Source organism: Neovison vison, chromosome 10 (genome assembly GCF_020171115.1).
Source record: "Neovison vison isolate M4711 chromosome 10, ASM_NN_V1, whole genome shotgun sequence".
In the NCBI taxonomy this organism is placed as follows: Eukaryota; Metazoa; Chordata; class Mammalia; order Carnivora; family Mustelidae; genus Neogale; species Neogale vison.
In genome coordinates this window covers 67,529,835-67,555,103 of record NC_058100.1, presented here as the reverse complement: position 1 = coordinate 67,555,103, position 25,269 = coordinate 67,529,835, and the positions used below count along the sequence as shown (strand labels likewise).

The 25,269-nt window shown below is 40.4% G+C and overlaps 1 protein-coding gene across 1 annotated transcript in view; it reads right to left on the bottom strand.

Moving 5' to 3' along the window:
• The window catches only part of NEK7 (NIMA related kinase 7), a 153,422-nt gene extending 129,652 nt beyond the window's left edge, over nucleotides 1–23,770 (bottom strand). Inside the window, exon 1 of the mRNA XM_044267546.1 lies at nucleotides 23,578–23,770. The gene's annotated coding sequence lies outside the window, so the exon portion shown is untranslated. The remainder of the gene's footprint in view (nucleotides 1–23,577) is intronic.
• Between the last annotated feature and the right edge of the window lie 1,499 nt (nucleotides 23,771–25,269).

Genomic DNA, 25,269 nt, shown 5'->3' with positions numbered 1-25,269 from the left:
GCCTCTGCTTTCGGCTCAGATCATGACCCCAGGGTCTTGGGATCGAGCCCCACATCTGGCTCTCTGCTCAGCAGGGTGCCTGCTTCCCTCTCTCTCTCTGCTGCCTCTCTGCCTTGTGATCTCTGTCTGTCAAATAAATAAAATCTGAAAAAAAAAAAAAAAGTCAATCTTTGGGCACCTCCGTGGCTCCAATGGTTGTCTGCCTTCAGCTCAGGTCATGATCTTGGAGGGTCTAGGATTGAGCCCCACACTGGGTTCCCTGCTCCCTGGAGAGTCTGCTTTTCCCTCTCCCTCTCCCTTTCCCTCTTCCTCTCCATCTCCCCTCTGCTGGTATGCTGTCTCTCTCTTTCTCAAATGAATAAATAAAATTTTAAAAAATAGTAATTTTTTAAAAAGTCAATCACGTTATAAGTGTATGTTTAAAGCATTACTACATAAAGTATTTTAAACATAAACATAAATCAACATTGAAAAACATGTGAGCTACAAAGCCATTACTTATTCACACTTTTAGTAAACGACTGCGACTATATGAATATAAAATTATTTAATAAGCCTGAGAATTTGTTTTCTGAAAATGGAAATTATATGTCCTCTTGAAAATACCTCATGTGGGTTCTCATTCAATAAGCAAAGCTACATTTCATTTGACTATTTTCCTAAAGCAGTATGATGATTACCAAAAATTACTACACAGTCATAATTATCAACAAGAAAATGCTGTACCCAAAAGGGAAAAACATGTTAGGTAACAACAAAAGTTATGAATTCTAGCCCTGCCTCTATCATCATCCAGCAAATGCAAGCTTAGGAAATCCATCTGCCTTCTCAGTGCCCTTCCTATGCCATCTGTCACATGAGGAAAAGCCTGCCCATCCCTCAAGCAAACTCTTACCAAAAGAGAAAACTCATTCAAACCTCTTTTGTCATATTATCATCTAGCAATACAGTTAAAACAACAGGTTTCAGTGTATATCCTGAATAAATTACACTTTATAATACGTAACAAAATGTTAGCAATATAAATACTGATTCTGAATTATTACATAATGGCACTGCACATTAATTCTCTCTCTGTAATGCAAAGGCTTCTAAATATTTTATTTATTGAGAGAGAGAAAGAGAAAGCCTGCCTGTATGCAGGAGGAAGCGGGGCACATGGGCCTAGGGAGAGGGAGACAGAATCCCCAGGAGAGATAAGGTGGTGAGCACTGAGCCCGCCCACCCCTGGGCTCAATCTGAGCCCTGAGACCATGACCTGAGCCAAAACCAAGTGTGGGATATTCAACAGAACTCAGACACCCAGGCGCCCCTACAATGCAAAAGCTTTTAAATGTTATTTAAAAGTTCATTCTTAATTTGCGACCGAAAACCCAAAAGAAAAAAAAGGAAAAAAAATCTTCATGTTTCCCTATTGCCATGATTTTTAGTTTCCAAATTCTGTGTTTACACATACTCTTCCAGCAAAATGAGTACCAATATGCTTTACTGACATGTTACACACTTACCAGTTTTGTACATTTAAAGAAATTTTCATGGATATCTTCTCAAAACTTCACAGTGGAGTGAATGGGGAAGAATTTCCAGATGACAGATGAGGAAACTCAAAAGAGAAAAGCTACAGGACTTATCCAAGATTACATAAGAAGAAAACACTAGAACTCAGATTTCCCGACTCCTCTAAAGCAGTACCACATCCAGGCTATTTTGTGTGTTTATATATAGACACAGGCTGTAATGGCAGCTTCTTCCCGGAAATTGAAAGATTGCAGAAATCTGCATATGAATGAAATTTTCCCAGGCCCTGCAAAGCCACATTTCAAGGCTAGGGTTTCATGGGCGGTAAGGCAGTCCTAAGGCCATAGGAAAACTGTTCAGCTCAAAATCCAACCACATCCTGAACCAGGCTCAGGTCCCAAATCCCTTGAGTTTCCTACATGAACAAACAGCTCTGCCATCACAAGAGTCCTCCTTATGCATCCTACTTTACCAGGGATAATACTTCTGACCAGGAGAACGCTTGGGGCTTTCCAGTTTTACTGAGCAATGAGTCACTGACAGCAGAAGTGTAAGGCATACAGTATGATGGATATACATACATTGTGAAATGATTAAAATGATCACTACATTGGTTCAGCAAGAATCCATGATCTCATATAAACACAATAGAGAGCAAAAACAGAAGAAAAAAGGAAAACAAAAGTTCTCCTTGTGATGAGAACTCTTAGGATTTACTCTTTTAATAACTTTCCTATATAGAGCTAACTATAGTTGGGTTATACATTATATCCGTAATATTTGCCTTATAACCGGAAGTTGGTAACCTTTAACCACCTTCCTCCAACTCTCCCTCTCCTCACGCTCCTCTGCCTCTGGTCACCACAAATCTGATGATCTCTTTTTCTATGAATTTGGTTATTTTTGGTTTTGGTGTCTTGGTTTTAGATTCCGTATATAAGTGAGGTCATACCGCACTTCTTTCACTGACTTGCTTCACTTGGTGTAATGACTTCAAGGTCCATCCACATTGTAGCAAATGGAAGTTAAAACCACAGTAAGATACCACCTCATGCCTCTTAGAACAGCCATCGTCAATTAGGACGGCCATCATCAAAAAGATGAGATAACAAAGTCTGGCAGGGACGTGTAACAATAGGAATCCCCGTGCACTGTGAGTGGGATTGTAAACTGGTACAGCCACTATGGAAAAATCCTCAAAAAATTAAATTGAGGATGGAGGAGCCTCAAAAAATTAAAAGCAGAACTACCACATGATCCGGCAATTGCACTTCTGGGAAAATATCCAAAGGAAATGAAAACCCTAACTTGAAAAGATATCTGTACCCCCTTGAACACAGCAACATTTGAATTTATAAATTGTGTAATTATGATATATAACAGTATTACTCAGCCATAAAAAAACAGAATAATCCTTTTAAAAATAGTATTCATAATATCCCTTTACTGTTTAAGAATCCTTATAAATTTCCTGTCATTTAACCATTAGACCAAATTTATTTTTTTTTATTTTTTTTTTTAAGATTATTTATTTATTTATTTGACAGAGAGAAATCACAAGTAGACAGAGAGGCAGGCAGAGAGAGAGAGAGGGAAGCAGGCTCCCTGCTGAGCAGAGAGCCCGATACGGGACTCGATCCCAGGACCCTGAGATCATGACCTGAGCCGAAGGCAGCGGCTTAACCCACTGAGCCACCCAGGCGCCCACCATTAGACCAAATTTAAAACCACTTTAAGAATTCAAAGCTTCGGCGCCTGGGTGGCTCAGTGGGTTAAGCCTCTGCCTTCAGTTCAGGTCATGATCCCAGGGTCCTGGGATGGAGCCCCACATCGGGCTTTCTGCTCAGCAAGGAGCCTGCTTCCCCCTCTCTCTCTGCCTGCCTCTCTGCGTACTTGTAATCTCTGTCAAATAAATAAAAAAAAAAAAAATCTTAAAAAAATAAATTAAAAGCCAGGCCTAGAAGTCTGTTGTGAAGGTAACATGCTAACTTTAATTCTTCCATACTTACTGGTCTATTAAGTTATTACATCTTCAGTCGATTTAAAAAACTGTTCTTTTACCTTATTTAGTTCTTTTCTTCATTAAATTCTACTCTGGAATTTGTACTGTTACTCTTCTACCTTTTCTGTGGTGTTTTCCCAATAAACTTTGACCTACCTTTTTTTACTTTTAACTCTTCTAGGTTTATTTGTGCTAAGTATACCTTTCAAAAACAGCACATAGTTGAGGATCCTTTTTTTAGCCTTATTCAGTCTTTTAAAAGGAAAATATAATAAACTATATGTAAACTGTTTTGCTGATACTTGTCTTTCTTAAACCTTGTTGTTTCCTTGCTGGTTTTCTTTTTCCATCTCTTGCCATAATCTTTAATCTTGTCTAGCTATTTAGAAAACAAGTATGTGTCTTCTCTTATTTTAAATTTTACTAACGGTGACTTCCCAGATTTTTTTTATAGTTCTTCACTCACCACTTTTTGGTGGATTATCAAAGGAAAAAATGAAATTTATCTTATGATACACAATCTGATGCAGGTTGGCCAAGGACTGATCATACCAGGACACTTGCCCCTCACACTCTAGCCCTGAGTTATCAGACTGTAAATCTTATATAACCATGGCCTATCTTTCTGAGTTATGTCTGGTACTCTGCACTATTTCCAATCCTGTATAACAACTGCTTAGTCTTATTTCTACATTTAATTTGTTTCAATGCTTATTTCCTAGTGCTTTTGGACAAAAATGTCCTTTTCCCCCATTTTGACTTTTCTCATTTGATTTTTTCTCATTTAAAAAAAAAAATTTAAAGAGCACACATGCAATACATTTTCTCGAACTCTTGAAAATCTAAAAATACCCTTCCATCTTCCTCACACATGAACCATAATTTGGCTGCGCATACAATTTTTTGGCCACAACCCTTTGTTTTGTTCTCTGCACACCTCTGAAGCAATTGTTCTGTCACTTCTTACATTTTGTGTTGCTGTGTTCAAAGTGTTCAATGAGAATACTTTGATCCTTTCCAATTTCTCAGATAAAGATACCAGTTCCAGTGACTTTTGTCAGCTACAGTTAAGAAGTGTGTATGTAGGGGTTGCCTGGGTGGCTCAGTTGGTTAAGCCTCAGTTGGTTAAGCCTTCAGCTCAGGACATGGTCTCAGGGGCCTGGGATCAAGTCCTGCATCTAGCCCTGCATCTAGCCCTGCATCAGGCTCTCTGCTCAGCATGGAGCCTGCTTCCCAGCCTCTCTCTGCCTGCCTCTCTGCCTACTTGTGATCTCTGTCAAATAAATAAATAAAATCTTAAAAAAAAAAAAAAAGTGTATTTGCTATTACTGCATCTAGGACCAGCTTAGAATAAATCAAGATAGTAATGTGATTCACCACTCTAAGGGGCATGATAGGATATTCTTTCATCTGCCTTTTTCATTTCTATACAAAATACATCTTTTGCTCTATGATCAATAAGCAATTCTGCTGATTCTCTTGCTCAGGTTTCCTTTAATTATTCATACTTTGATTATTTAAATCAATAATAATGCATTTGCAGCTGGCACATAACCTGCCTCCTGCACACTGGTGATTTATGCACCATGAGCTCCGGAACCTCATTTCCAACGCTACTTGTTCTTTCTGCCTGATTGCCAAAACAGAAATGTCTAAAATCTGGAAGATCTCCAACCCATTGTACACTGTTACTCCCTTTCTTAGTGAATGTCATTGCCACCCAGTCGTCCCATATAGTTCCTAGGTTATACCAGATGCTCTTACTACCTCAACGCCATGTAGGTCCTCTACTCACTCTACCTCCCAAACATCTCTCTGTTTATCCTGAACCCTCCCAATTCTTGCTACTACTATTAACTTATCAACTGTTTTGCCTGATGTTGGCAATATAATTCCCACTCTATGCACTCACCATAATGATCTACCTAAAATGAAAATCTAGTTATGGCATATTCCTTTAACGAATGAAACACACTTTGGTTAGCCCTACTTCTGGTTTGCCAGTGCTTTTCTTCTTATAAATCCTGTAGTCAGCCCTCATAACCACTGATACTTCCTCCAAATTCTAGGCTACTTCATACCTATGTGCCTCTGACAGAGGTTGTACTAGCTTACTGACAGCACCCTTCCCAAGCCAGTCTGCCCGGCCAACCTCGCTTCATCATCAGTGGCCCTCTGCCTGGGTGGTGCAGTTGGTAAGGCACCTGCCTTTGGCCCAGGTCATGATCTCGGGGTCCTGGGACACAGCCCAGCTTCAGATCCCGGCTTAGCGGGCAATCTGCTTCTCCCTCTCCCTCTGCCCGCCCACCCCCATACGTACTTGCGTTCCCTTGTGTGCACTCCTTCTCTAATAATTTGTAAAAATATTTTTAAAATATAATAATCAGTGGCGCTTTGTAAATACCTTCTGAAATATTTGTCTTAACGTATTCTAGTGAATCAGTCATCTGTCCATCTAAGGTCCTAATCATTAATAACACTATAGCAACTACTACTTAAGGGCAGAATCCATTTCTTCTTCCTTTTACATCCAGTACATATTAAGATCTAATAAGTACTTGAATAATCAAATTCAGAAAATGAGAAGTTATCAAAAATTCAGGTCCTAATTAATTCGAATTTACATGAGCATCTACTTCTGAATAATTAAAAACCAGCTATCCTCCCTAAGTCTCAGTTTAGTTCCCTCTGAAGAAGGTTCATAATAAGCACATAGCATGTGGTGACAGCAAGGTCTAAATCCTTACCTTAGAGTAACAAATATAGGAGCTTCCTATGACCAACAAATAGTTGGAAGAATAAAATATGAATGCTTCTCAAAAGTGTTAAGTGATGTGTATACAAATGTAATATGATAGTATAATCTTTTCTGTTTATCTTTACAGAAGAATCTCCCTGAGAGGATGTAAAAGACAAGTGATCCCTTACCAGCCATTTCAAAGAACTTTGGCCCAAAAGCTTTACACAGACTTTCCATTTGTTTAGTTTACTGTGGGCAAAAGATTCTGTTACAAATACAATAAATTTTCCCTTATATTTCCGCCATGTCATTCAGTTACTCACAGAGCAACAACTAACCCTTGGCAAAAGCACATGATTACTAAGCTAACCATTCTGCTGTTAACACTAGAAAAATCATGGCAACTGAATGATACCATCCAGGCTAAAAAGACCGACAAATATGATAAATAGGTTGGACCTATTTCCCAACCTGATTATAAAAAACATCCCACTGAATTCCTTGTACTAAATAATTCATAGCAGTGAATTCTATCATAACAAAGCTGATAAGACCCTGTGGAATACATAATAGTAGTTGGAAATGCTTCCATTTTTGTGAATTATTTATTGTAAGGTCATTTGTTTTAACAGACTTTGGTCTGTAACAAGTACTCACTAACCAAAGAGTCATCAGAAAAAAATTAAAAACACTTCTCATTTAAATAAAGGGAAATTTTAATAGTTTTTTCCAAAATTAACACATGATTGTACATTTTATCCTTATTTTTAAAAGCCTATTAATTGCTGTTTATTCATACTTTTTTCACATACCCACTCTACTAGGCACTGTTCTATGTACTTTTTCCTGAATTTCCAAAATCCTCTTTTCTTTACATACTACAGTTTACAGTAACCATAATAGTTTTTAAAAGATTTATCAATTATTTCTTTTGATGGTCCTAAAAATTAAACAAGTAAACTGACACCTAGAACTAAGTAGTAAAAAATGACCCCAAAACAGGTCCAGTGAACGTTTTCACTCAACCCTCACCTAGACCCTCAAAACGTTCTTGAGATCTGACTTCGTCATTAAAAAAAAAGAGTCTGTCTAATGGATAATTAGGTTAGTAGGACATAATCAGTGTTTAAAAAACAAAGCTAGTGTGTTACTTTACTTCTGGGAAAACTGCCTTTTCCCTCTTCCTGCCTGCTCACTTCTCCACTCAAAAAGAAAGAAAGCAGAAGAACAACTGTATCTCTCAATTTTCTTCATCTCTTTTTTACTGTGCAGAGACTTCCAATGCAAAGCAAGTTAAGAGAAAATAAAGAAAGGAGGAGAAAAAGCAAGTATGTAAAAGCCATTTACTCATAGGTTACACAAAACTTTCCTAACTTTAATAAAAATATTTTTCAATGTATTTACTTACAAGGTAAATCATGATTATATTTTATAATTTAAAATTGGCCTTATGGGGCACATGGGTGGCTCAGTTGGTTAAACCGAGCCTTTGGCTCAGGTCATGAGCCCAGGGTCACAGGACATTGGACTCCATGCTCCTTGGGGAGCCTGTTTCTCCTTCTTCCCCTTTGCCTGCCGCTACCCCTGCTTGTGCTCGCTCTCTCTCTCTCTCTGTCAAATAAATAAATAAAATATTTTAAAAATAAATAAATAAAATAAAATCGGCCTTCTAAGAAACTAAATGCAGCTGCTGCTATTTTATTCTTGATAACACAGAACTGAAAAAGCCTTTGAGTGGATTATACAAAGTTAACCAAGACAGCTGCTAAGCAAACTTTCTCACCAAACTCTGCCAAGTTATTTCAGTCCTGACCTGCACGATCCTGCAATCCCCCTCCTGCTCTTTTTCACAGACCATGAAATCAGGCCAAACTGTGTCCGTGTATCTGTTAACATACACAAACACATATACAAACAAATGCACTTTCTCTGGCACACTTACTATGTGAAACTATGATTTTAAGGAAATACTATCCAAAGAATAAAGATTGTTATTTTATTTTTTTTAAGATATTACATTTATTTATTTGACAGAGATCACAAGTAGGCAGAGAGGCAGGCAGAGAGAGAGGTGGAAGCAGGATCCCCACTGAGCAGAGAGCCTGATGTGGGGCTCAATCCCAGGACCCTGGGACCATGACCTGAGCCGAAGGCAGAGGCTTTAACCTACTGAGCCATCCAGATGCCCCAGGATTGTTATTTTAAATTAGCAACAGGAATAATAAACATAATGTTTGTTCATCAGAAGCTATCTGGGATTTTATGACAGACTTGAAATATAAATAACTCACAAAAAAATTAAAAATCAGGTTAATAGGGGCGCCTGGGTGGCTCAGTGGGTTAAAGCCTCTGCCTTCGGCTCAGGTCATGATCCCAGGGTCCTGGGATCGAGCCCCGCGTCGGGCTCTCTGCTCCGCAGGGAACCTGCTTTCTCCTCTCTCTCTGCCTGCCTCTCTGCCTACTTGTGATTTCTCTCTGTCAAATAAATAAAATCTTAAAAAAAAAAAAAATCAGGTTAATATTGATTATAGACTTACAAACACTAAAATAGTTATATATAATTGATATCTAAAATTTTATTTTCAGAAACCTTCTGAATCTATGAAAATCCAATCCTCTAACCAAAAAATCATAAAATCTTAGAAAGAGAGCAAAGAGTAAGAAACTTTAGAAGCACTATTTTATTAAGGATGCAAATGGCATTATTTGGGTTTTCACAACAAAACACTTTACTTAAAGTACTTTAGTACTTTAGTACTTAAAGTACTACACTTAAAGTCGGACAGCAACACATGAGTTAACTTTTAGTTTCTCTCAGTATTTTGTTGAGTACTTATTTATCTTCTTTTAAGTGAGCAAGGATGAACAGGACTTCTGACACACCTTCTCTAAACAGACTTCCCTGCTACCCCAATAACCCACTGCCCCTCTATACTGATGACCCCAGAGCTCTACACCAGGCAAGACTTCACTGTTGAGCTCGAGCTCCGTATGACCAATTGCCTAGATAGGGTCACTTGGACATCCCACAAACAGCCCAAACTCAACATGAGAGGCCTCCTCCTCCCACCACACTTGGCTAGTTTTGATGAATGTAGCGTCAATGAGAACTGAACACGTTATTCTCTACTCTCTGCTTAAACAACAGGACTGAATTTTAAGCTGATCCAGTTAAGATTTCTTTTTTGTTCTTCATCAGCATTAGGCACTATGACCACTTTATCTATGACTAAAGCAAACTGTATTCCCTTGTATCTTAGAGTACTTCAACTCTCACTTTCTCTAGCCAACAAGAAGAAATGTATATACCATTTGACAGCCATTTGATTTGTAGGGACTCTGCATGGGAGGACCTACATGGTTATCTTAACACTAAAATGATATGCAAAGGCCAGCTGCAATCACACTTTGGTAGAATACATGAGAAGGCTTCTAAAACCATACCGGGACAAAGTTTGATCATACTACTTACTGCTTACATAAGATTATGAAGAAAGTCAAAATTGCAAAAGAATTAGAAAATATGCCAATAAAAATGGAAGACCATACCTTTCCACAGTTAGTGAGAGCCATCTATATAAAGCACTACCCTCAATGAGGCAACAAACACCACGGCATAAATAAAATGTCCTCAGTGAAATTGCTAATTGCTTTATTTCATCCTTTTTCAGTTAAAGCCAGTTACTCAAAGGTGGGGGTGAGTGGGGTAGGGAGATAAAGGTGCTTTAGAACTTCAGGCCCCCTGCCCAAACTGTGGGCCTTCCTAGACTCCTCCTCTCTCTTACCTATTCCAACCCATTCAGTAGGTCCACTTTTGAGCACAACTGACACGTCTATTACAGCTGCTGGGAATACAAAAAGGATTCAGGCAGTTTGGATCCCTCAAGTTATTCCCAGGAGAGACAGAAGAAAGGACTTTTAGAGCATAAGGAAGCAAGTATTCTGACAGACACCATCCCAGGGAACTGCTACAAAAACTGGCAAGAGAGGTGCCTAAGCAGGCTGTTAGGTCAACAAGGCTTTTGCAAAGGAGACACAGGAAGTTGAGTTCTCAAGAATGCGTGGGAGCTAACCAGGCAGAAGAGAGGCAGGACATTCCTGACTAAAGCAGGGAACAAGGAAGGAACCACAAGTAACGCAGTAAGACAGGAGAGTCTGACGCAACAGACGCCAAGAGCCAAGGGTGCAAATCATATTTTTCAGAGATGAAGGGATTAGAAATTATTCCAAAGACAGTAAGTGAAGGATGTTAAGCAAAGAAAAAACAAAAAACAATAAACAAAACAAAACAACAACAACAACAAAAACCTTAAGTGGGTAGAAGGTATGGAGGGTGGTTCTTCAAAAAAATTTAAAAATGTTTAAAAAAAAGCACACACAGATTGAATAAAGACATAAATACATAAATAAATCTGACCAATACTAAATTTCAAAAGGGGGAAAAAAGAAAGCAGAAACTACAGTAGGCTCTGTTTATAAAAAGCAAAATAACACTTTTCCTTGATAAACTAAAAGCGTACTATACTGTCACCAAAGCCTGGACTTTCCAGTCTAAACTTAATTTTTTCATATATCCCTTAACATATTTTCTTACTACATTTTTTAACAAATCTACCTCATGGCTGCCTTTATAATAATCTTGATTCAATTCTGACACTAGTTCCGGATACGTGATCACCTAAAAACCAGTAAAAAGATATCAAAGCACTATAGCTTTCATTGCTAGTACAATCAAAATTTGAAAACATAAAGGTACAAATAACTCCTTACAATCATTTTAAAGGAGAGGAAGGGGGCCAATCTTCTTAGTATTGTATGTGGGGCCTTTCATAATGTAATATCTGGGTATCTTTTCTAGACTCATTTACTATGTGCTTGTCCATTAATTCATGAAAATACACTGTATCTTTGGTCCACCTGACACAGGCCTTTTGTAAGTACCTTAAATGTTTTTAAAATAATTATTGACAGGACGCCTGGGTGGCTCAGTGGGTTAAGCCACTGCCTTCAGCTCAGGTCATGATCTCAGGGTCCTGGGATCGAGTCCCGCATTGGGCTCTCTGCTCAGCAGGGAGCCTGCTTCCTCCTCTCTCTGCCTGCCTCTCTGCCTACTTGTGATCTCTCTCTCTGTCAAATAAATAAATAAATAAAATCTTAAAAAAAAAAAAAATAAGTATTGACATTGTGATTGTTCTTTTAAACTTCCAGCAATGAAAGCAACGAAAAGATATTAAATAAAATACATCTATTTGAAATGGATCCACCTTTTTCTCTAGATCAGCATTTGATGGCCACAAATCAAAGGATAACCTTCATCAATTCCCAATTAGTAGTTATACTTAAGAGGGGACTAATTTCCAGTAGTAACCTAGTTACTTCTTTTACTCAGTTCAAAGTTTTCCTCATGCAGGGACTGTCAGAACATCAAAACGGGATTCATTTGGTGAACACAACATGGTCAGCCTTTTTTTTTTTTTTTTTTGGCAGAGAGATGTTGCCTGGCCACTGAACTTGAACTAGGAATGGGCTTGCCTCTAAGGAAGAGAGCTGTAAGGATATGTAATATATGGTTTAATAAATCAGGCTCAAATCAAATTAATCTGACTGTTGGTCCTGTTTTAACCTCATGTCCTAATTTCAATTTGTTCCCTGTTGCCCCGGTCTCTAACTTGTACCTACATGCTAAACTTACCCGTCTTGACTCCATAACTCTTCTCGTTTCTACCAACTTCACATCTACCCATTTATCCTAGTCCTGGTTCCCATGTCATCCTATTCTGAGATCTTCCAGAACTTAAATTCAAAATTCAGATACCAAACCCAGACTCTCAAACTAGATCTCTGAATATCCCAACACTTACTGATCAATCTTTCTCTATCACACGGTAAGATGTTCCTCCTACTCTGCCCTATGGGCCCTGCAGAGACATGCAGTTGGCCATCATCACAGACTTCCCTGAAACCAACTGCTCAATTGTTCTGGACATTCTTTCACTCTAGGATCTGCCCAGACCTTCTGCCCCATATCATCACTGGAAGGCAATCACCTGTCATCCCCTGAATGGCTAGTTCTGACAAAGATGGTCCCAGGCCCTGTAGGAAACACAAGTATGTACAGGACATGATTCATACCTTCCAGAAGCTTATTTTCCAGGAAGGAAGCTAAGACAAGTAACTACAGGGAGAGTCAATAGGTACTAAAGGCCCAAAGAAGCAGAAGGATGTCTTTATATTCACTATACTAGGGAAAAGCCTTAAAGGATGAAGATTATATTAATATAGCAAGATTGAATAGCTAAAGCACAGAAAATAGGCATTAAAAGGAGGGAGAAATGCATAAAGTAGTAAAGCCAGAATGGGTATAAAGGGTATAAAATTTAACTTAAAAAAAATGGTCAAACATGTCTAAAATATAGAAGAGTATAAAGAAGTGAATCAAGAAAGATAGGTCAGGGTCAGGCTGAAAAAAGAGGTTCTAACGTGGAGCCAGGCAACAGGATGCAGTGTTCCTGTCTCCCATATTCTGTGATTAATAAAAACTGAAATATTTTTAAAAGCATAAAGCTAGATCTTTTTAGATTTTTTTTTCATTACTCACTCCCAGCTACCTACCAACAACCCCCAAATTTATCCTTCTTCAACGCAAGAATTGGTGCAACCCAGTAGTAGGAAAATGGGGAGAATATTAAAGAACAAATAAAGTGAAGAGAATCACAGAATCATTCATCTTCCAAATGCTGGAGATGCCCAGAGATCAAATGGTCTGTCCCTCGGCTTGCAGGCATGTCAATCGTCCAACTTCAGAGAAACCTCACCTCATTGTGAAACTAAGCTTAACATTCAACCCTGTCCAACCCACTGGATCATCTTCTGAAAAACATATGCAAATACCCCACAACGTTCACAAAAAAAAAAAAAGAAAGAAAGAAAGAAAGAAAAATGGGCATTCATGTCTTACTGTGGAAATACTGACATTCAAGAGATGACAACACAACACATGAACCAAAAAGGCCTTGGAATGGTAGTAGCACTACCTTATCAGGGACCCCACACTGGGACAAGGGTCCCAATATATACTACGTCAACATCCTCATGGCAGCATTACAGTCCAGGCTCCATTTTATTATCTGAACTATTCATCGCATTACCAATGCTCTCCCCAGGCTTGACACTCAACTCCTAAACTGAATTCTATAAATATTAATTTAGTTCACACTAAATTACTCTGTGCTTGGCATTTGAAAAGATATAAAAATGAACGGAACTTACTCCAGGACTTCAATACCTTCTTTATCAAGCTGCCTCTTCTTATTATGTGAAAAAAGATAGGAGTAGAAATGGGGTCAAAAACAACAAGGGCTTGGACTGATTTGATGAACTCCAAATTAAGAAAAACATGTTAAAAAAAACACCAATAGAAAGTAATTTTTAAATGACCAAGCATTTGAATGAATGAATGAACTTGAATAAATGAATGAATGAATGACCAAGGAGGTTTTCTTGAATAAAGAACACAACTTGCATGCAGAGATCTGTATCTAATGACAAGGAGGGAAGTTAGAGGCGACTCAAGTACCAGACACTTGTTATCAGTGGAAATAAGGCAGTCATGGAAAAAGGAACAGGTTACTCATCATGATGTTCTTGAATACTTTCCAACATGGCCAGATACGCAAGACATAAAAGCTTGGTGCAGCCAAGCCCAGAAACAAATAGGTAGAAGCAAGGTAATGGTGAGTAGAGGCAAACTCTCTAGGTGCAGGCAAAGGGCTGTTAGCCTTAAGCAAAAAGCAAACCATCTCAGAGGTAAGGAAGTGGTAAGCTTTCACACCTAGCTGAGAGAAATACTGTAGAAATGCCAAAAATGGTGAGAACAGCATGCACTATAAGCAGTACATTAACAAGGGACCATTTGTTGGGTCAGAACAAAATCTAATACTTACATGGCATTATTTTCTTTTACTTGTTTGAAGTAGAATTTTCTCGTTTGTTATTACTTCGATTGTTTATAAAATATTTATACTTTAAGTGACTTTCATTAATTTATAACCATCATTTCAATGACACCTATCCCTTGTTTAGGCTGAGACACAGGTTACACGTGCTAGAAGAGTCTAATTATTAGATATAAACTGCTCCAAAGGGCTGCACACCCCAGGCCAGAAATGTTAGCAGTAGGAATGGGCTCTCATTACAAATAAATATTTTTTTATTATGTTCAGTTAGCCAGCATATAGTCCATCATAAGTTTTTGCTGGAGTATTCAATGATTCATTAGTTGCATATAACACCCAGTGCTCATCCCAACACGTGCCCTCCTCAATAATTTTTTTTAATTAAAAAATAGTTTTTTTAAAGACCATGTGGCATTTCTTAGTGTGTCCTGAGGAACACCTACATTAGAATCACCTGCAGTTTTTATTTCAATTGGGTTCTCATCACAGACCAGTGGCTTTCCAAATCTGTATTTATTATAAAAATCATCTCAGTTGTTTACATTTTATTTTTTTAAAGATTTTATTTTTTAAGCAATCTCTATACCCAACATGGGGCTCAAACTGACAACCCTGAAAGCAAGGGTCACATGCTCTACAGATTATCCAGCCAGGCACCCCCAGGGTACTTGTTTTTAAATGCCAATGCTCATACTTAATAAATCAGAATCTCTGATACAGACATTTTGAGGATCACATTTTGTATTTTGAGCAACGCAGTAATAGGACAAATCCTTTGAAAATACAACTTATCTTGGTGGTAGCAAAAAAGTCACCCATATATTCTTGAACAACTATACAAATTTTGTAAATCATCTTCAATGTATAAACAGATACAACTCTTCCAAGGAATCATGAATAAATCCTTTAGGATTCATTTGATTAATCTCTAATCATTCTGCTTTGTAAAGCAGAATTTTCACCGCAACAGGGAACATATAAACAAATGGACAACCAACTTCTAAGAGAAGGTTATGGCTGTAGAAGTAAAGGAGATAGAGCCAATCATGATCTCTGAATCACAGCAAGAAGAGAAGATATTACAGGAGAAACTGGTCAGTGGCACTGCAGAACATTTCAGGCATATATACAAGAAGCAGTGGGGGCACATAAGTTATTTTCAATATACCAAAATGACAAGCAACATGAAGGCTGGCTCTTATGAGTCAAGGTGTCTAATATAATGCAGTATGTACTTATGAAATATTGACCACACAACCACTCAAGAACTTTCTAGCCGTTAGTATCCTATGAACTGCCTCTGACTAAACGCTCCTTCCTGGGACTGGCCTCTGTAATGATAAATTTCTTGTCCCACTTGGATACAATTAAATAGTGAGGCTACAGCAACACACCCTACTGTTCCTCATTTTAGAGGGAAAAGAAATACTTCATCCCTGTGCGATCAGGTACTCAAACACTTGAAACTTAAATCAAGGCCCTGATGTAGGCAATCCGAGATACACTGTCATCATTCTACCAGCAAGTCTCTACCGAGCAAGTACCATGAACAGAGCAACATGCTGCTAATTCAGGAGAAGTGGGGAAAAAAGAAATCACTGTGCCTACTATCAGAAACATTCCAAAGGTAACACAGGCAATACTGACTGTTACGGAATCTAGCAGAGAGTGGGTTAGCAAGTTTACTTCCTTGGGTCTTCGTTTATTCCCACAATAAATGAAGAAGGTCAGTTTAGATAACTTATAAGTTTCCTTTCAGTTCTGTAAATAACTGACTTAGTGAATCATACACTTAGGTCTCCTAAAGGAAACTATAAGATGATAATGGCAAATGGAAAACTTGAGTTTGGAACAGCTGTTTTGTGGTAGCAACAGGCTACCAACTGCAGAGGCGTCTGCGGGGTTCAGTTGGTTGAGCTTCCGACTCTTGATTTCGACTCAGGTCATGATCTCAAGGTTATGAGATGGAGCCCTGCATCCAGCCCCACGTCAGGCTCTGCATTCAGCGGGGAGTCCACTTGAGAGTCTCTCCTTTGCCCTCTGCCCCTCCCCCCACCCGTGCACATGCGCACTCTCTCTCTAAAATAAATGAATAAAATCTTTTAAAAAAAGAGTACTAACTGCAGATTACATATGTAGGATAACCTGGGCACCTTTATCTCTTGGGTATAATTTCTGCACAATCCTAAAATACTCTGTTCAGAACAAAAATCAGAAAAAGATCAGAAATCTGTAATCTGTATGCTGAAGAATCTGGAAAAAAAAAAGTATCGATTTAGCTTGTTAAACTTTAAGTGCAAGAGTGACTGCTGATCTTAAAAGAGGAGAGACACATAGGAAGAATGCCATGTGACAGAAGCAGAGACGGAAGTGATAAATGTCTAAAGCCAAGGAACATCAGGGAATGCTGCCAACAGTAGAAGCTAAGAGAAAGCATGGAATACATTCTCCCTGGAGCCTTCAAAGACAGCATGGCTGTATGGACACCTTGATTTCTAATTTCTGGCCTTTGGAACTACGAAAGAACAAAATTATGTTACATTACGCCACTCAGTTTGTGGTACTTTGTTGGGGCAGCCCTAGGGAACTAACACAGGTGTTAAGAGCCAGTGCCCAGAGCATCCATTTCCTGGACTACGGCAGGCAAAGTATGGTTTTAGAGATGCCAAAACAGCAGCATCTTCCTTATTGTGGCTGTGTCTTCATCAAGATAGAGACTGTGCACTCTCACACTGGCAGATTTAAGATCAAGAATGAGGCAGCAACTCCCTTGGTGGCCTGGTATTGGGAAACTTTGCTGAAGCAAAGTACCCCGTGCCCCACAACCATCAAATACTATTAAGCACAATGCAATAAGTTCCTTTACAAAAACAAAGAGAATGATTATGGAACAAAAGAACTGTTTAATAAAATACAATTCTTTACCAGCAGCTCATATTTTAAACACTCAAGGTCATAAAGTAATAAAGCAGAGCTGAAAACAATATGCCATTCGACAATGAAAATATTTATCAAATGTATAAACTATATTAAAACTTTATTTTAGATATATGTTGAAGATGTTAAAAAATGCCAGTTTTTATTCAATACATTCCCTGCCACTACACTATTCTTAGTGTGTTCTAACACCAAAGACTATAAAGAAGTTAACTTGTAAGCCGCCATAAGAAACTGAGAATAAACATCAGGTTTTTTCCCATAAATTTAAGCCATCAATAAGCATTCTTCCTGTCTATCTTTCAATTTACTTGTCTTTGTTAAATAACAAACCATGCCTGGAAATAAATTGTTTGGATAAGGTCATGCCCTTTGCCTAAAAAAATTATCTACTTTCCAGTTCTGGGTGTCTTTTTGACAGTATATAAGCATATCAAATTATTTTATTATATGGTCCACCTGTTAGATATAAAAGGCAATGGAAGATGTGCAATTCCTGGGGTGCCTGGGTGGCTCAGTGGGTTAAGCCGCTGCCTTTGGCTCAGGTCATGATCTCAGGGTCCTGGGATCAAATCCCACATCAGGCTCTCTGCTCAGCAGGGGGCCTGCTTCCCTTCCCCTCTCTCTGCCTGCCTCTCTGCCTACTTGTGATCTCTCTCTGTCAAATAAATAAATAAAATCTTTAAAAAAAAATAAAATAAAATAAAAAATTAAAAAAATTTAAAACTTTTAAAAAAGATTTGCAATTCCTTACCTTTTAGAAGTACAATAACTTTTCTAAACATATCTACACAATTTTCCCAATCATAATGTAATAGAGGATATGTGGCTTCATTATGATTAAAACCACAACAAAAATTACATTAATCTGCCAGGTATATATGAGAATATGAGGAAAACATTCTAAAGATTTTTTAAAAATCCAAATTATAAGACTACTAGAAAGAATATTCTTAGTTTTGCCATTTTTAATCGGTACTTAAGGATCTTTTTTGCAACTCCCATTTTTTACTGTCCAAAGTATAAGGCCCTGCCAAGCCTCTTGTGCTTTTTCCTGCATGAGGAACCATACTCCAAAAAACATAAAAACATGAACTCAAACATGGGAACCACTTAATTATGAATATGGAAATCACAAGGTAAAGAGGAAGAAGAATTCAAGTAAAGAAGGTAGAGATGGCAGGAAAGCTAGGTGGAAGCCTGGTAAGATAAAGCTGGGCCCAGGCAGAATGGGAAGCTGGGCCCAGGCTAGGCAACGGAGCCTGCCATCAGAAAAACTGAGAACAGCAGATGCGTTTCCTACTGCGGAACATCTAAAAACAGAAAGAGGTGAAATGAAACTAACACTTAGAGCCTACTATCCTATTTTTACAAAGATGTTTTCATTTATTCCTCAAAGCAATCTTACCTGAGCTGAGAAAACTATAGTCCCAACAAATCAAGTAACTCAACTAAGGAGGCAAACCTGGGCTTCGTGTTTTTCATAATAAAAACAGAAAATGATACTTGTGCACAGGTTCTGATAAAGAGGCTCACTGTAGCTGATGGCAACTAGCCTGGTAGCTCTGAATGCCCTGGGCGCTACCTGACCGCTGAGAGAGGAAAATTCTGGCACACCCAGAACCCACTCCTGGCTAGGGCTAGGAAACTCTACCGAGTGATGTCAAAGCTGCTGCATTTTCCATTCCATTCTCAGGCTTCTCAGTAGCTGCACCCAGGTCAGCCTACAGCCAATTCTTCAAACAAAGGGAGGAGGTACCCACACATCCCCAGGCTACACACACCCTGACTGCTGGCCCTCCCACAAACAGGCCTTTTCCAGTATTTCTTTTTTTAAACTGGGGGGAAAAGTCTTTTATAAAAGACTAAGTCAATTTTTTTCATTAAAAAAAAAAAATCTGCCTACCCTCTCGCTCATGCCAGAAACTCCTTCTAAAAGCAACAAAGGTGGTCATTCCAATAGGTTTAATATGAAAACTATGAGTTAAAGAAACACACTAAAATACATTTATATTAGTGTTATCTGTCAATCAAGCAAAGATTAAACATATGACATCAGATTTCATCCTGGTTTAGTAAGGAAGAAGCTGGATAGTTACATCGTCATTCAATGTCTCAGGATGGGTGTGGGATCCCCAAGGAGCAAAGAACGGTAGAAAACCCTAAAAAGGCAGATAAATCTAAAAGAGGTTCATATACTTACAAAGCCTCTGAAATGAAAATTGGGGTATGAATAAGTGGGCATTATTCTGAGGGGATTGGGAAAGATCAAGAGATTGTAAAAAATGTCTAAAACCAAAAAAGGCCACAGGTACCAGGTTCCTTGGCTGGTCAAGCCTCCAACTCTTGATCTCAGCTCAGGTCTCGATCTCAGGGTTTTAAGTTCAAGAAATAAAAAAGGCTATAAATACTGCTGTGGAAAATCCACATCAAGTCAATATCAATGGCCCAAAATCATATTTAGATCTTTGGTATTATATTCTAGAGCTGGGGTGGGCCTCCAACCTATTTGTACAAATAAAGCCTTATTGGAAAACAGCCATGACCAACTGGTTCAGGTACTGGCCATGACTATAATGACAGAGACCACACGGCTCACAAAGCCAGAATTATTTACTAGCTGGCCCTTTAGAAAGTTTACAAACTCCTGTTCTGTACAAAAGCAGCCTGGAGTGAAAAAGTTACCTTTAATTACTTACACTGATTATCAACAGAAGACCAATGGCAAGGTTTACAGGAAGAAGTCTACTTCCATGAATTAACAGAAAACTTGTATTTCTAAATTTTTAAAGACCAATTAAGTAAGTTTCATTCATTTATACACTATTTTGATTAACACCTTGGATAGCTAATACAAAACAGCTCGTTGTAAGCACATTATATAAACAGTATGGCAGAGCAGTTATTTTGACAAAAGTTTAAAAAAGCCTTCCTGCACAAGAAAATTAAGAAATACTTCATGATCATCTGTCCTTCTCATTCCCACTGCTCACTAAAAACCATGAAATAGGTTCGTTCAGTGTTTTCATCAGAATGAAAAAAATATTTTATATAGACCTATAATGTATCATACAGAGATAATCAAACTATTAGTCACCAAAAGAGGAATCAGCAGTTTAGAAGTTTTATAAATCTAAGAGTGAATCATTCTACATTAATTTTACATATATTTAAATATTCTAAGTGGCCATTATATCCTGCAAATAAATATATTTCATTACAGTCATATAACTAAATGTTACTCACCAATATTCCCTTCAAAAATGAGGGGAGGAGGAAGTAAACTGAAACAATCAAAAGTATGAAGAAACACTTCTTAAAACATCTAGCTATATATTTATGGAACGGTCAATACATTGTTGATAAAGCAATTCAGAGCAAACAATAACTATATGTGTCACTTCCAAGACACCCTCAAGTATTATACTAAGTATACGGCCATGTTTTATGCATACTGTACTAACTAGAGCAAATATCTAAAGGGACAAATATTTTAATTGAAGGAAACCAGGAATGTGGACAAAGTGCAGCTACATTGCAAATTTTTTAAATACCAAAGCCCATTAAAAAAAAAAAAAGATCAAAGGAAACAAAACCTGAAAGGAATTTTTCAACTTATTATCTAATTAAGCAACTTCTTTTCCAAAATTGCATTAAGTAATCACTATTCTCTCCTGTCCAGATACCCCAATGTGGCTACAAAGATACATTTTAAAACATGAAAGAGTTTGGTTCCAGAAGCTCAGCAAACTCTCTAATGATATCTCAGACCACATCTTTAAGTGAAAAAAAGAAACCTACATTTCAGTAACGGCACAATAGATGAGAAAAAAAGAATACCTAAATTTTGGTGATAAATCAGAGCCCATAACTGTCAATTGTAACCACGAGGAAGACAAAGGGGAGGGAAGTATGAGGTTAAATACTTACACAAACTAAAACTGCACTTTTGCTCATTTAAAACGACAATTCTGATTTTTATGATTTGGATTATGTTATTATACTGGCCTTAAATCTCCCCTCCTCCACCAGTATGTTGCCATCACACCAGATGTGCTTTCCTCATTCTTGGAGTAAGTGCTGTTTTATTGGGCTGGAAAAGAGCTCTTGAAATTGTCCGGCCAAGAAAATGTGTAAGTGGGAAAGGGACTGGAAGGTGCTACAGGTGTGATCTTCATAAATAAACCGAAATAGTTTCAAGTATAGAATAAATCTGCACTCAAGTTACGCTCTTTACTTTTTAAATTGATCAAGATTTTTAACCGTGGCAAGACTCCCAAGTATTGTGGAAAAGCTTCACAATTTAGATTCTGACATTCTTTGGTTTTCATTTACAGGAATTTCGGAGCAAGACTCCATCAGTCCATCTGGACATTTAATTTGAGGGCCACCTTCGCTTCTTAACGACCATAAAGCTTCAGATGCAGAAGTGTGTTCAAGATGTAGCTCATTTATGAAACGAGACGTGCACGAGGAGTCAGAAGAAACTGGAACCTCCACCCCTTTACTTGTACGCATTTATTTCTCATCCCTCACACTAGAGTCCCTCAACCCGCAGACATCCTTGGAAGAGGAACTTTATTCTCCCTCCTCCGAGCCCAGGGCCGAGGTAGGAAGTACCCGCCCTCCCGAGCAGGGAACGGCAGTGTCCTCGCCGCTCATTGGCTGCGGAGGCCGTCAGTGCTGCAGAGGGCGGGGCCTCCCGGCTCAGAGCAGAGTCTCAGGCCCGCTCCTCGCCGAGGGTCCTGGGATTCCCCACCCCCAGAAAAAGCGGCCAGCGTCCACAAGGGGTTCCTTCTCCTTTTTATTTTGCGGGCCCTCTTCTTAAAGTCCCCATCCTGTCTCTTCCCGTTTGACTCCTCCACGCGGCAATTTTTCAAAGCTCCAACATCTCTTCCCCACCCCAGCAAGCTCCCAGTCTAGGACCAAACAGAAAGATGCTGAGGTTTTAGGAGTGAAGCAAGCTGTGGACTGGATCTGCCGAGGGTAGCAGAGGATTCCTTCCTCTGGCAACGAGATAATTGCTTAAGTCTTCGGTCCACTGTTTTAAGGGCACTGGCCTTCGCTAAGTACTATAAAGAATACTCGGTGTCCACACAGTAAGACTTGCCACAAGGTATGACAGGGTTAACTGAATCCCTTGTTGAACTGTCCACCGTTTTCAGTGTTTTGTCCGGTTGTCCCTAATACTATGCCACTCTTCGACCACACCCGCAGCAGCTCAAGCCCCAGGACAGACGTATCACACGTGCATGCTGTACTTTATCCTGTAAAGCAACCTTACAAGACAACTGCTCTTGCCTACGCGGCGTGTGCATACTTCTGGAAACTACAAACTCTTCGGAGTAAGGATTAGAAACAATGGTTCTAGTCATGATGGGCACACAACGCTCTACGAATTACACGCATTCGATTTTTCTCAAAAGCGTCCTTACGATCAGTGGTCGAGGAAAATCACTTCGTTTTTGTGATGTTTTCAGACTTTCAGTTCCGTCACCAGAACTGCTCGAGGATGAGAGAGAACCTACTGTAGAGTAAGTAAATTTTTAGTATTTACCCTTAATAAGGACTACAGCTAAGAGAGAGCACGATCTGTGTTTGACACCTCATCTCCCAAGGCCCGCGGTACACAGAAAAGAGGCAACAAGAGTTCTTCAGATCTTACTGTACCATCCTCTAGGTTGCTGTGTTGCTTCCTGACACTGTCCTAAGACAATGTGGTCTTCTCGTTTTTCTTTTGTGGGGTCCCCTTCGTCTCTCTGACTTTGGCCTCAATTCTCAAAGTAATTACTTTCCATTGCCACCATCACCATCTCTATTGCCTTGCGATCTCTCTCACATTTGCTGATCCCGACAGGGCCCCGAGAAAGCCCAGCCTCCGACAGGTTAGGCCGTCCTCCCTGTACTTCTCCAGCCACTTCAGCTTCTCCCTTCGCTGCGCGGCTCCCACCACCCACTCTCCCCGCGAACTTCACTCCTTTAAGTCTGGCTGCAGCCGAATCCTGACAGCTGGACCTGACCAATCCGCGACGGATAAATAACCGACGGCGCCAATGAGCAGCAGCCGGGGGCTGGGAGGCGGGACTTCGCCTAAGTTCCTCGGGTCCTGAAACCAGAGACCTGTTGCCGCCGCCGCGGTGGCCGCGGAGTTTCTTAGTTACCGCGGCGCCCACGGCGGCCTCGGGCCGCCAAAGCCAGCGCCAGGCACCAAGTTCCTGCCGCCGCTCCCGCCACGGCCAAAGAACCGGACCGAAACCCCCACCCAGCTCGAGGGCGGCGCGCCCCGCCCCACCTCCCCCGGCGTGGGGATCCCGGAGGCCGCCCCGCGCCCTCCCGGCCTCCCTCTCCCCGCCCGGCTCCCGCAGGCTGCCCCACCCGGCCGGGGCGGCCCAACCCCGGCGCCAGAGACCCCGTTAGCCACTCACCAGGAAGTTGGGAGTTTTCCGATCTCCTGCCCGCGAGGGACCCGGGGCGGGAGGGCGGCTCGGCCAGGCGGCGCTGCGGAAAGGCCCGCTGGGCCGGGGGCTGTGGCTTCGAGGCCGGGAGCCGATCGCCACCTCCCGCCGCGCCGCCCCCGCGGACGCTCGCTGCAGGCGCGGGCCCCTACCCTGCGCACGGCGAGGCGCGTCCCGAGTGCGAGCCTAGCGGCGGCCCATCCTCCCGCGACTCCCGCTCCTCCTCCCCCGGCCGCCGCTGTCAGGAGTGTAAACATCCCGGCATCCCCGAGGAGAGGGGCGGGGCGGGCGCCGGCCCCTCCCCGCGCCGGGAGCCCCGCGCAGCCGGTCCCGCCGACTGCGCGCCGGGGCTGCCCGCGGGGCACCGCACGGCGCTGTGCGAACGCAGGGAGCCCCGTCACCTCCCCGATGGAGCCGAAGCTGCTCTGAGGGGCCCCTCCGGCGTGCGGATAGCTGTTGTCAGACCCAGCGAGGGGTGGGGTGCGTCGATCTGCCTCCTGAGCCCCATTTCCCCTTCTTTGGGCCAACGTCCCCGCGCTAAGCACACCTTACATTAAATGAGTCCTAGCATAAAGAACAGTGGCTTTTAGGACATTTCTGAAAAGTGAACGACTTTGTTTGGTATTGGGAATCATTGAGGGGCGGGGTGGATATCCCAGATCCCTAGTACACGAACTGCAAAAGACTTCATTACTTGAATAATTGGGCACGTATTACTGGAGATGACAGCTAGGAGGCAGTATGGAGTCAACCACGCCTTCATCTGAATCTTTGTGCAGTGATTAACTCTGTGACCTGGCAGCAAGTTATTTCACCTCTCCTAATTATCAGTCTCTTTGTGTATAAAACAAGAATGGTAATAATACTGATCTCTGGGACTAAGGTTAGACTTAAATGAGATAAGCAAGGTGCTTAAATACAAGAACCTAGCTTACAAGTACTCATTAAGTAGTTGTTACTGCCCCTAGGTCTCTCATTAGTTTGACTTACCAACCCCAAAGGGATTCAACCCAAGAATGAGTGGATTATAGCTCAAAGACTTAAGAAGTTACAACTATGGAATTAAGATTTGGAAAGTTTATTTTTTGAAGGAAAAAAAAGTCAAAATCTCAAGAGGAGATGTTGATTCCTTTGGTTCAAGAAGTAATAATAAATGTACGAGTCACCGTTCTAAGGAATGAAGGTGCAACGGTTACCAAGATACAAAGTCCTTGCTGTGATGGAGCTTACATTGTACTAGAAAAGGCAATAATCGTCATCATAAGCCAGTAAATGCATACTATGTCAAATGGTGATTCATACAAAAACAAAGCAGGATAAGGAAACGGGACAAGGAGCATGCTGTTTGAAATACATTTACCTGGGAAGGCCTCTCTGACATTTGAGCAGAGACCTGAAGGAAGTGAGAAAATAAGCCATATGTCGGTCTAGGAGTAAAGCGTTCAACACAGAAGGAACAGCAATGCAAAGACCCTGCGTGGGAGTGGGCTTGGCATCTGTGAGGAATAGCCAAGAGGTAAGTGTAGCTAAAATCCAGGGAACAAAGGGAGAGCATAAGCAGATGGATCAGAAAAGGGGGTAGGGTACAGGAAGGGGACAAATGTAGAAACTTGCTAAGTTTTAGAATTTATTCTGAATGAAATGTAGAGTCATTGGAGGGGT